The sequence below is a fragment of the Mya arenaria genome, chromosome 15, assembly GCF_026914265.1.
Source record: "Mya arenaria isolate MELC-2E11 chromosome 15, ASM2691426v1".
Lineage (NCBI taxonomy): Eukaryota > Metazoa > Mollusca > Bivalvia > Myida > Myidae > Mya > Mya arenaria.
Genome location: NC_069136.1, coordinates 40,383,475 through 40,391,491, shown reverse-complemented (window position 1 = coordinate 40,391,491; position 8,017 = coordinate 40,383,475). Strand labels below are relative to the sequence as shown.

At 32.6% G+C, this 8,017-nt stretch overlaps 1 long non-coding RNA gene across 1 annotated transcript; it reads right to left on the bottom strand.

The window, feature by feature from the left end:
- Positions 1-641: 641 nt before the first annotated feature.
- LOC128218705 (uncharacterized) lies at positions 642-5,606 on the bottom strand. The gene is made up of 2 exons (XR_008258431.1): positions 5,381-5,606; positions 642-2,589 (listed from the first exon to the last, which is right to left on the bottom strand). It is a non-coding gene; the product is annotated as an uncharacterized LOC128218705 (long non-coding RNA).
- Between the last annotated feature and the right edge of the window lie 2,411 nt (positions 5,607-8,017).

Here is an 8,017-nt window from a genome sequence, read left to right as displayed (position 1 = left end):
AACACAATACGCATTAATTAAACATGTTGAACAATAAATAATGGCGAACCATGTTCCGGAACGCTCCTGGAAGCACAGTGAAATTCTTTGCAGGACTGTACTAGTTTACGAATACTTCACCTTTGTCCCAACAATAAGGAATAAAAGCTAAAGTCGCTATACTTAACGTCCTTGCTCCATATCATTACATTACTTCAAGTCCACCTCCGTTCTGTGTTCATGGTATTGGTGGCATTTGTACGACACGAATATCAATGGATACTGTGAATACAATGGATATCAACTTGTTCATCCTCGTTAAAAGGTTGTCCCTTTAGTGATATCTAAAGCAAATTTCGCTTACTAACTTCTACGAATTCTTTTAGAGTTAGTTCAATCAATGAATATATGGAATTTGTAAAAACAGTCTGTGTAGACATTCGATATTGTTGCTTCACCAGTCTCTGTCTAATATCAGAACTTGCATATCAATTTCACACAGGCTCACTGTTCCCTTCTTGGTTTTGTTCCCAGGATTTTGTAAACTGTCGGAAAAGTTCGTCACATTGATGACATAATGTAAGTAGCCATTGTCATAATTGAGGTAATTCCTACCACAATACTAATACCAGCATGCCAACTTATTAACTGAACAAGAAACGTAAAATGAAATCTTTACTAAGTATCAAACTAAGACAATTACACTCATAAGCACATGTTCCAACACATAAATTATAGAGAAGTACGACGCTTCAAAAGACATACATGCATCTCACAAAAAAAAACAATCAAAAGACGTGCGCGTGGAGGTATTTTATCACATTTGTTTCTATTTAAACTATTCTCTGACAGTTGCAAGTCCTTTAATGAGTTATACTGTAAAAGAACAATCAACAAACAATATACAACAAACGAAATTATGTTCATATCAAACTTTCACATTAGCTTACAGAACGTCAATATTCTGGTTAACATTTGTTCCAAAAAACATACATTCAAGGGACTTTATTTCGGAAACTTTGAAACTAGCGGCTTCGGTTTGTAAACTCAAATTAGTATGTCGTTCCGTAATAGAATCTATATTTGTTTAGCGTTTTTAACCCAAATATTAGTTTAAAATAGCTATATTGGAATAACTCTTAGTAATGCACTGGAAAAGAACATTACGCTGCAGTTTAAGTGACACTCGTATTTGAAAACAATGCTGTACATCTTATTTGGTGTAATAGTGCATTTTTAAGTTTTGTTCCATTCATCTATAAAAAATTATAATCAATGCACATATATTTCAATTCATAATCCTAAAAACATATGGAGCGTGGTCGGTATACAATCATAAGGCATTTATCTTTGAAAGAATTCCTTTCGAAGTCGAATAATACGATTATCAAGCAATGTAGTTTATTCAATGCTTATATTCTTTGCACCAAAGTTTCCGTACAACAAGACACATGTTTGCTTCTGTATACGATTTCGAAATCAAGCCTTGTAACCCTCAATCATGTAACCTACTACAAATTTATCAATAAATAACCTTCAACAAATGTTCAACAAAGGAAATAAAACATGGGATTAAAAACTATGCATGTCATGTCCCTTTTGATTTCCTCCTATTGTTAAATAATTTCAGTTAAACATAAAGTTTAGCTGAGCAAGATTCATCTGCTACCACAAATTTGACACTTCACTAAGGCAATCGTGAGCAGAATGCTGATTTATTTCACTTTTTGATGTTAGTAGAGATTTCAGTGTGTTTTGATTTTACGAAAACCATCGACGATTTTCGGTCACAGATGTATAGATTGCCAACTTGATCATAATCGCAGGAAAAGCAACGGTTTTTTTACTGAAGTAATTGTGTCAACAATGTTTCTGACCGATATTTATTACAAAATAAAGAGGTAAAAACATTAGCATTTCATTCAAAAATAGACCTTAACTTCCAACTAGCATCCTTTTTTGTAGATAACAGAGTTTTTACACGAATATACATAAGCAGTTTAAATGTACAGCAAAACTATTGCATAATGGTACCGGAAAGATTTACTAATTTAAATGCAACATAATAATTACAAGGAACTTTGTAAAATTTTAATCGGTTTAAAAAGATTCAATTCTTCAAAATTTGAACAGCGAACATATGGTAAAACCTTAATATTGGCTGGAGGCGTGATGATGACATGCGTGCCAAATTTAACGTTACTTATTGTTCAGTAAAATAACCGACAAAAGCAATTAAAACAATTGAGTTTATTTTCTCAAATTAATTACAGAGGTTAACACGATGTAGTCTTGATAGTAGATACTTATTTATATTTAAAATCTATTGTCTGTTTGGCGTTCAAATTTCGTTTTTATTTTCTGTAGATCAATGGTCCTGTATAAAGAGGAACCCTTTCATTGCCACATGAAGTCATTAGATTTACCGGTCTTCGTGCCTAGAAGCAGGTCCATTAGAATGGGTCTGACACGTATGAACTTAGTGGCATTATCCTTTTCCCCTTCCTTTGTTGTTCCAGTGCCTTTACCGCCTCCAGTATAGTCTCCACCTTTTGTATCGCCTCCACCACTTGTATCGCCTCCTCCGCTATTTTCCATAATAAACTCGGTCTGTAAACATTAACATCCGCATATCAATGTTATTATCTCATTATTTTAAGGTTTCTTTCCCCCTTATACAAATAAATATTCACATGATTATATCATACTATCTAAATCAACCCTTAGAATAAATAAATAATTTCCTGGATTGTAATCAAATAAATGTATACTGAATCGTTTAATTACAGAATGAAAATCAAAACTTAAATTTGTTTTATTATTTCATGAATTTGAATTTAAATATTTATTAATCGCAAGGGGAATGAACTACTCGTGAAAGTTGAAACATATGCATTGCTCTCCCTTGAAGCAATAAAACTTCTTTATCGGTCCTACATTGGTCAGATGTTGAAATATTTATAAAACGTATTTTATCCATGAAAAATGAAAAACTATTATTTAGATAATAATGTAAAATCATTTGAATCCAAACCATATTGTATTATAACGCATATAATATTTCAGTGACCCGATGTCGGGATAATATCGGCAAACCTTGACCGATATGCCGCTATTCAGCCCAAAATGGTCATGTTTTCTGGGATGTACGAGTTTGTTCGATATGATACAAATAGTTGCGACATGGATACGACGTAGTACGATGCATTGCGAAAGTGTTCGAGTGTATTGGCATTTTAGGTATATTTATTACAAAAAAATGGTAACATTATCTATCGCTTGATATTATATTTCTCGGTCGATCTGCTTAAACAAGGAATGCGAACAAAGCTTTCACATGCGGTCAGACAGCTGTTGTAAAAAGCAAGTTTGGTTGTAGAAATTGTTTATGAGAACTGATTCAACATGCTTCTGAATAAAAACAATTGAATGCGCTACAGTCGCGAAAACTCCGTTCACCTTAATTGAATTTAGCCAAAACAGTACAATATTTATTATGTTAAAAACGCTACACTCTCGCTTTTGGTCAGCAAAATTGTTTTTAATATATGGATATCGATCTCATTTTCCATATCAATAGTATAATACTGAACGTCGTTTCATCATGAATAGGAGTGATTTATGTCGTCATATGCGAACTGGCAAATCTGGGAAATGCCGTGAAAAATATAATTGCAGTTCCGTTAAACTCATAGCTGAATATTTAAATGTGGAAAAAAAATCAAATATGACATGAAACAAAACCAGTATCACAACAGGATGCTAATTCTTAGCGACCTGTTTCACGTCTTGTTCGCTGTATAAGTCGATCTCGACGGATATGCGTTTACACACCGAACTCTACGTGATACAGTCCGTCAGAAAAGTGTCCTTTCATAATATCGCATTTTGAAGTAAAGAGATTTTTTTTTAAATATACACAGGCCTAGTTATTTTGTCCGTTTGATTTTGTTTTATGTTTTTATGTTTCCCAGACAAGTGTTTGTGTCAGTTTGAAATGTAATTAGGTCTACTGACATGTAATTATGTATATTTGACATCTGATTATGATTATTTGACATGATATTATGATGTAATAATACACATGTTGCTATAAAAAGTAAGAGTTTACTATAGAAATTCGTTCCGGCAATAATGATTATCGTCTCCGCCGTTGAGATTATCACGGCACGTCAGGGCGATTATGACAAACCAATGACATAAGATCGCTGACAAACGATCAGATTGTAGATTTTCATATTTCCGTTCGAAAATTAATGTTTATTGGCTTAAACGGTTTAGGAAAAATGCATAAAACATCAATTTTTGAACTTAAATATAAAAATCTGCGATCTAATTTTTGTCAGATGCATTATATAATTGGTTTTCATGGATTTTTGCAAACATTGGCTCGTTCCAAGACAAAAAATAAAAAAAAAACCTTCAATCTGTGAGAGTGCAGCTTTAAGATTTAAATGGAAAATACAAATACTACTTTCTTTGCTGCGTTCGTCGAAATTGCCAGGACGTATTGCGGTCTTCACGGTGTTTGTCTCATGTGATGGGGGTATTATATGAATAATAGTAATCACTTTATGCAATAAATAAACTTTATTTTAAACAATGATATGAGAATCAAAATCCATTCAAACAAATGTTCTTGGTTGGGCTACCTTACACAGAGAGCTCATTGCTTGTTCTGAATGCATAAATATGGGGAAACATGTTCAGTGATGCATCTTGATGAACCCACTGGTTTCATTTAAAAGCTGAAGTCTTTTGAAGGCATTTGAGAACAACAGTAACCTTAACATATAGGGATCTTAGGGATACAATATCCAATATAACTATAAGACAAACACCGGTTTGCTACATCAGTAATGCACAGTCATGAAACATACTTTCCTCTAAAATGTAGAACTGTTTTGAACGCCTTATAAAATATTTATTTATGGAAAATGCCGATATAAAAATGTACTTCGGGTTTTTTCGTATTGATTTACTGATTAATAGATGTCAAACCCTTCTCAAAACATGTATAGTTTGCTTAACTGCCTGCACGCGCATTTTATATACCTTTCATATGCAATGAATGGCAAGCTATTTCCCCCCACCCCGCCAAAAAATAAAACAAATTAAATAACAATACTGATAATAATAATTAAAATAATAATAATAATAACAAAAAGCTATCACTCCGGCAATGAAAGGAAGTAGTCCATTTATGCGAACCGCAGCCGGAAATGAGTCATCCCGTGTTTACAAAATCCGTTTGAATGTTTACCTTTCGTGCAATATCCGTACATGAACTGTTATTTTGATGTAACATAAAGCATGTAAACTTGACTTGAATAATAATAAAAAAATGATATATGCACACAACAAAATAAACCTCGACAGAATTGAGAAGCTTTGACTTTACCTCGCTTTTTACAGCCCGAAACAAGTTATGATTTCCTTCTCAGCAAACAAATATTAAAACTCTTTGCTTCTCTTTGGTTTTCAAACAGACTTCTTTCGATTCAAATAGACATATCCGATAGACCGTATCATTTACAACGTATCAGGTTCAAAATGGTTGCCGTCAAAATCAATACTACCTGTAATAAGCATTAAAGTGACACTCTTAATCAAAATTAATACATACACATGTATAACAAACATATAATTTGACTGATAAACCTTTTACTACTAACCAAATAATGCATTTATTGAAAATATCAATTACCGATAACCGATACCGATTGAAACTGTGTTTTTTATATCTGATAACGCAAAATTATTAAATGATAGGCGAATGCTAAAATATTTACTGTGATCTACTATAGTCTCAAAAGGTAGAAATACTGTGTTTATGTATATTTGTTTCAAATTAAAATAGGAATCCTTCATTAAAACAATTGTTGTCGACGTTTACTCATCCTTTTTGGAATAATAAAAGTATAGTGATAATTGTGGTAAATCTTATGTGGGAGAAAGAGTGCATGTTTAGCATACGTGTGTTATTTTGGAAACATCAGCTAGTAAAGCCCATTTGATAAGGAAGCGTTGGATTTTACTTAAAGGCCCCCCCCCCAAAAAAAAAAAAATAATAATAATAAATAAATAAAACATACCGTGTATTTGTACACAACCTCGGATCTTAATCTAATTGCCTAATTGTCTTATCAGATCTCCAATCTGAGTATCCTGCTGTGCAGTTTTGGCTGTTTTATTATAAAAATGGACCCTTAATGGTCCTGAGCCAATAAACGAATACACAGGAAATTGGCCCCTATTGTGACAACAGTGTAATTAGCAGGAGATGCACAGCAGTGGAGTATCATGCCAAACACTCCTTAAACTAGGCCTTTAACAAGATGACAGGTAATTTCAAGATAGCAAAATATAAGTTAAAGAGAAATGGTTTAAGAAGTGAGGGGGCACTATTTCAGATAGTTGCGTCATTAAGCCGCACTCTTGTTTTTATAAGTCAGCTTTCGCAATCGCTAAGATGAATCAATTTTAAGCGTTGTGCAATAATTTAGAATACCATCGGCATTCATTATATATATATATATATATAGATAGATATATATATCTTTAAATCAGTCAAATTAATTATTTTTAAGAGAGTGTACAACTGAAAGCACCATGCAAACAAAAGATAACTGACATTAAAGCTTCACTTTCACAGATTGAAAGTTTTGACAACTTTTTTTTTAATTTTCTGTCTTTGAATGAGCCAATTCATGCGAAAATGAATGTAAACCATGGATATAAGACTGCTGACAAAAAATAGATCGCAGATATTTATTTTAAGTTCAAATATTTGTATGCAATTTTCTTTAACCGTAGTAACGCTTTTAGGCATTAAACATTAATTTCCGAATGAAAATGTGAAAATCTGCGATCAGATCTTTTGTCAGCAGTCTTTTATCAATGGTTTGCAGATATTTACGCAAAATATTTGCTCATTCCAAAACTTTTTTTTTCAAAAATCGGTAAATATGTGAGCTGTTGCTGTGTGTGCAGCTTTAATATGATTATTTTTGGACAATATGCAAAACATTTCCCCTTAAGTCACTTTATTGATAAGAGTAGTATAATAATTGGAGTTTCGCGGCCATTTTGTTTGGTGGTTTGGTGGTTTTGTCGGTGGTTTCATTGTTTGCGCATGCGCAAGTTTGAAATTGACTTTCGCGGCCATTTTGTTTGGTGGTGCGGTGGTTCTGTCGGTGGTTCCATTGTTTACGCATGCGCAAGTTTTTGAAATTGACTTTCGCGGCCATATTTAGCGATTTCGCGCGTTAGCGGTCATATTTGGCGATTTCCCGCTTTTAGCGGTTATGTTTAACCATTGTTTAAAATCCAAGACAAAGGGTCATTGTTAACAGTGAAAGACATTCAAATTTAATGAACGGTGATATGAACTTTTCACCTTGCAAAACCATACTCATTTTTCCGTTAACATAACATTAGCCAAGATGAGTTCCGTTATCACCATCAATACAATATTTTTATATATCAATTCAACTCCCAAAAGGAGCGATAGGGAGAACAATCTTAACATTTTAACAATAACATTTATCATAGAAATGGTCACGATTGTTATAATGATTGTACTTGATACCTTTTAAAAGGGGCTCATGATCATTTTACATAAAATATTGATAAAGGTTATATTGAGCTGACCTAACAGTTGAGAGGTTATGATAACAACTATTGTTTTCTACAATCATCAAATTTTTCAAAAGTTTTTTTTCAATCCCTTTTACAAGTAATAAACAAAATTTGATCTCACTAGTTAGGAAAATTACAACGTTTTTTTCCCTTTAATGATTTTATATGATTTCTTTGTTTCAAAGAATAACGATTCATACACGAATGTTTTGGAAGAAAGTTTAAGACAAAGGTTTCAAAATGTTCATTTTAAAACTTTGAAAAGACGTTTGTTGTCCTTGTTCATCAGCAGATACAGTTTTTTCATTACCACAAAGATTTATAATGTCTCTGTTCAAAAAAATAATAATGTTTTCCATTTTTACAAAGGAAAAAACCCATAGTTATCACTAGGTTA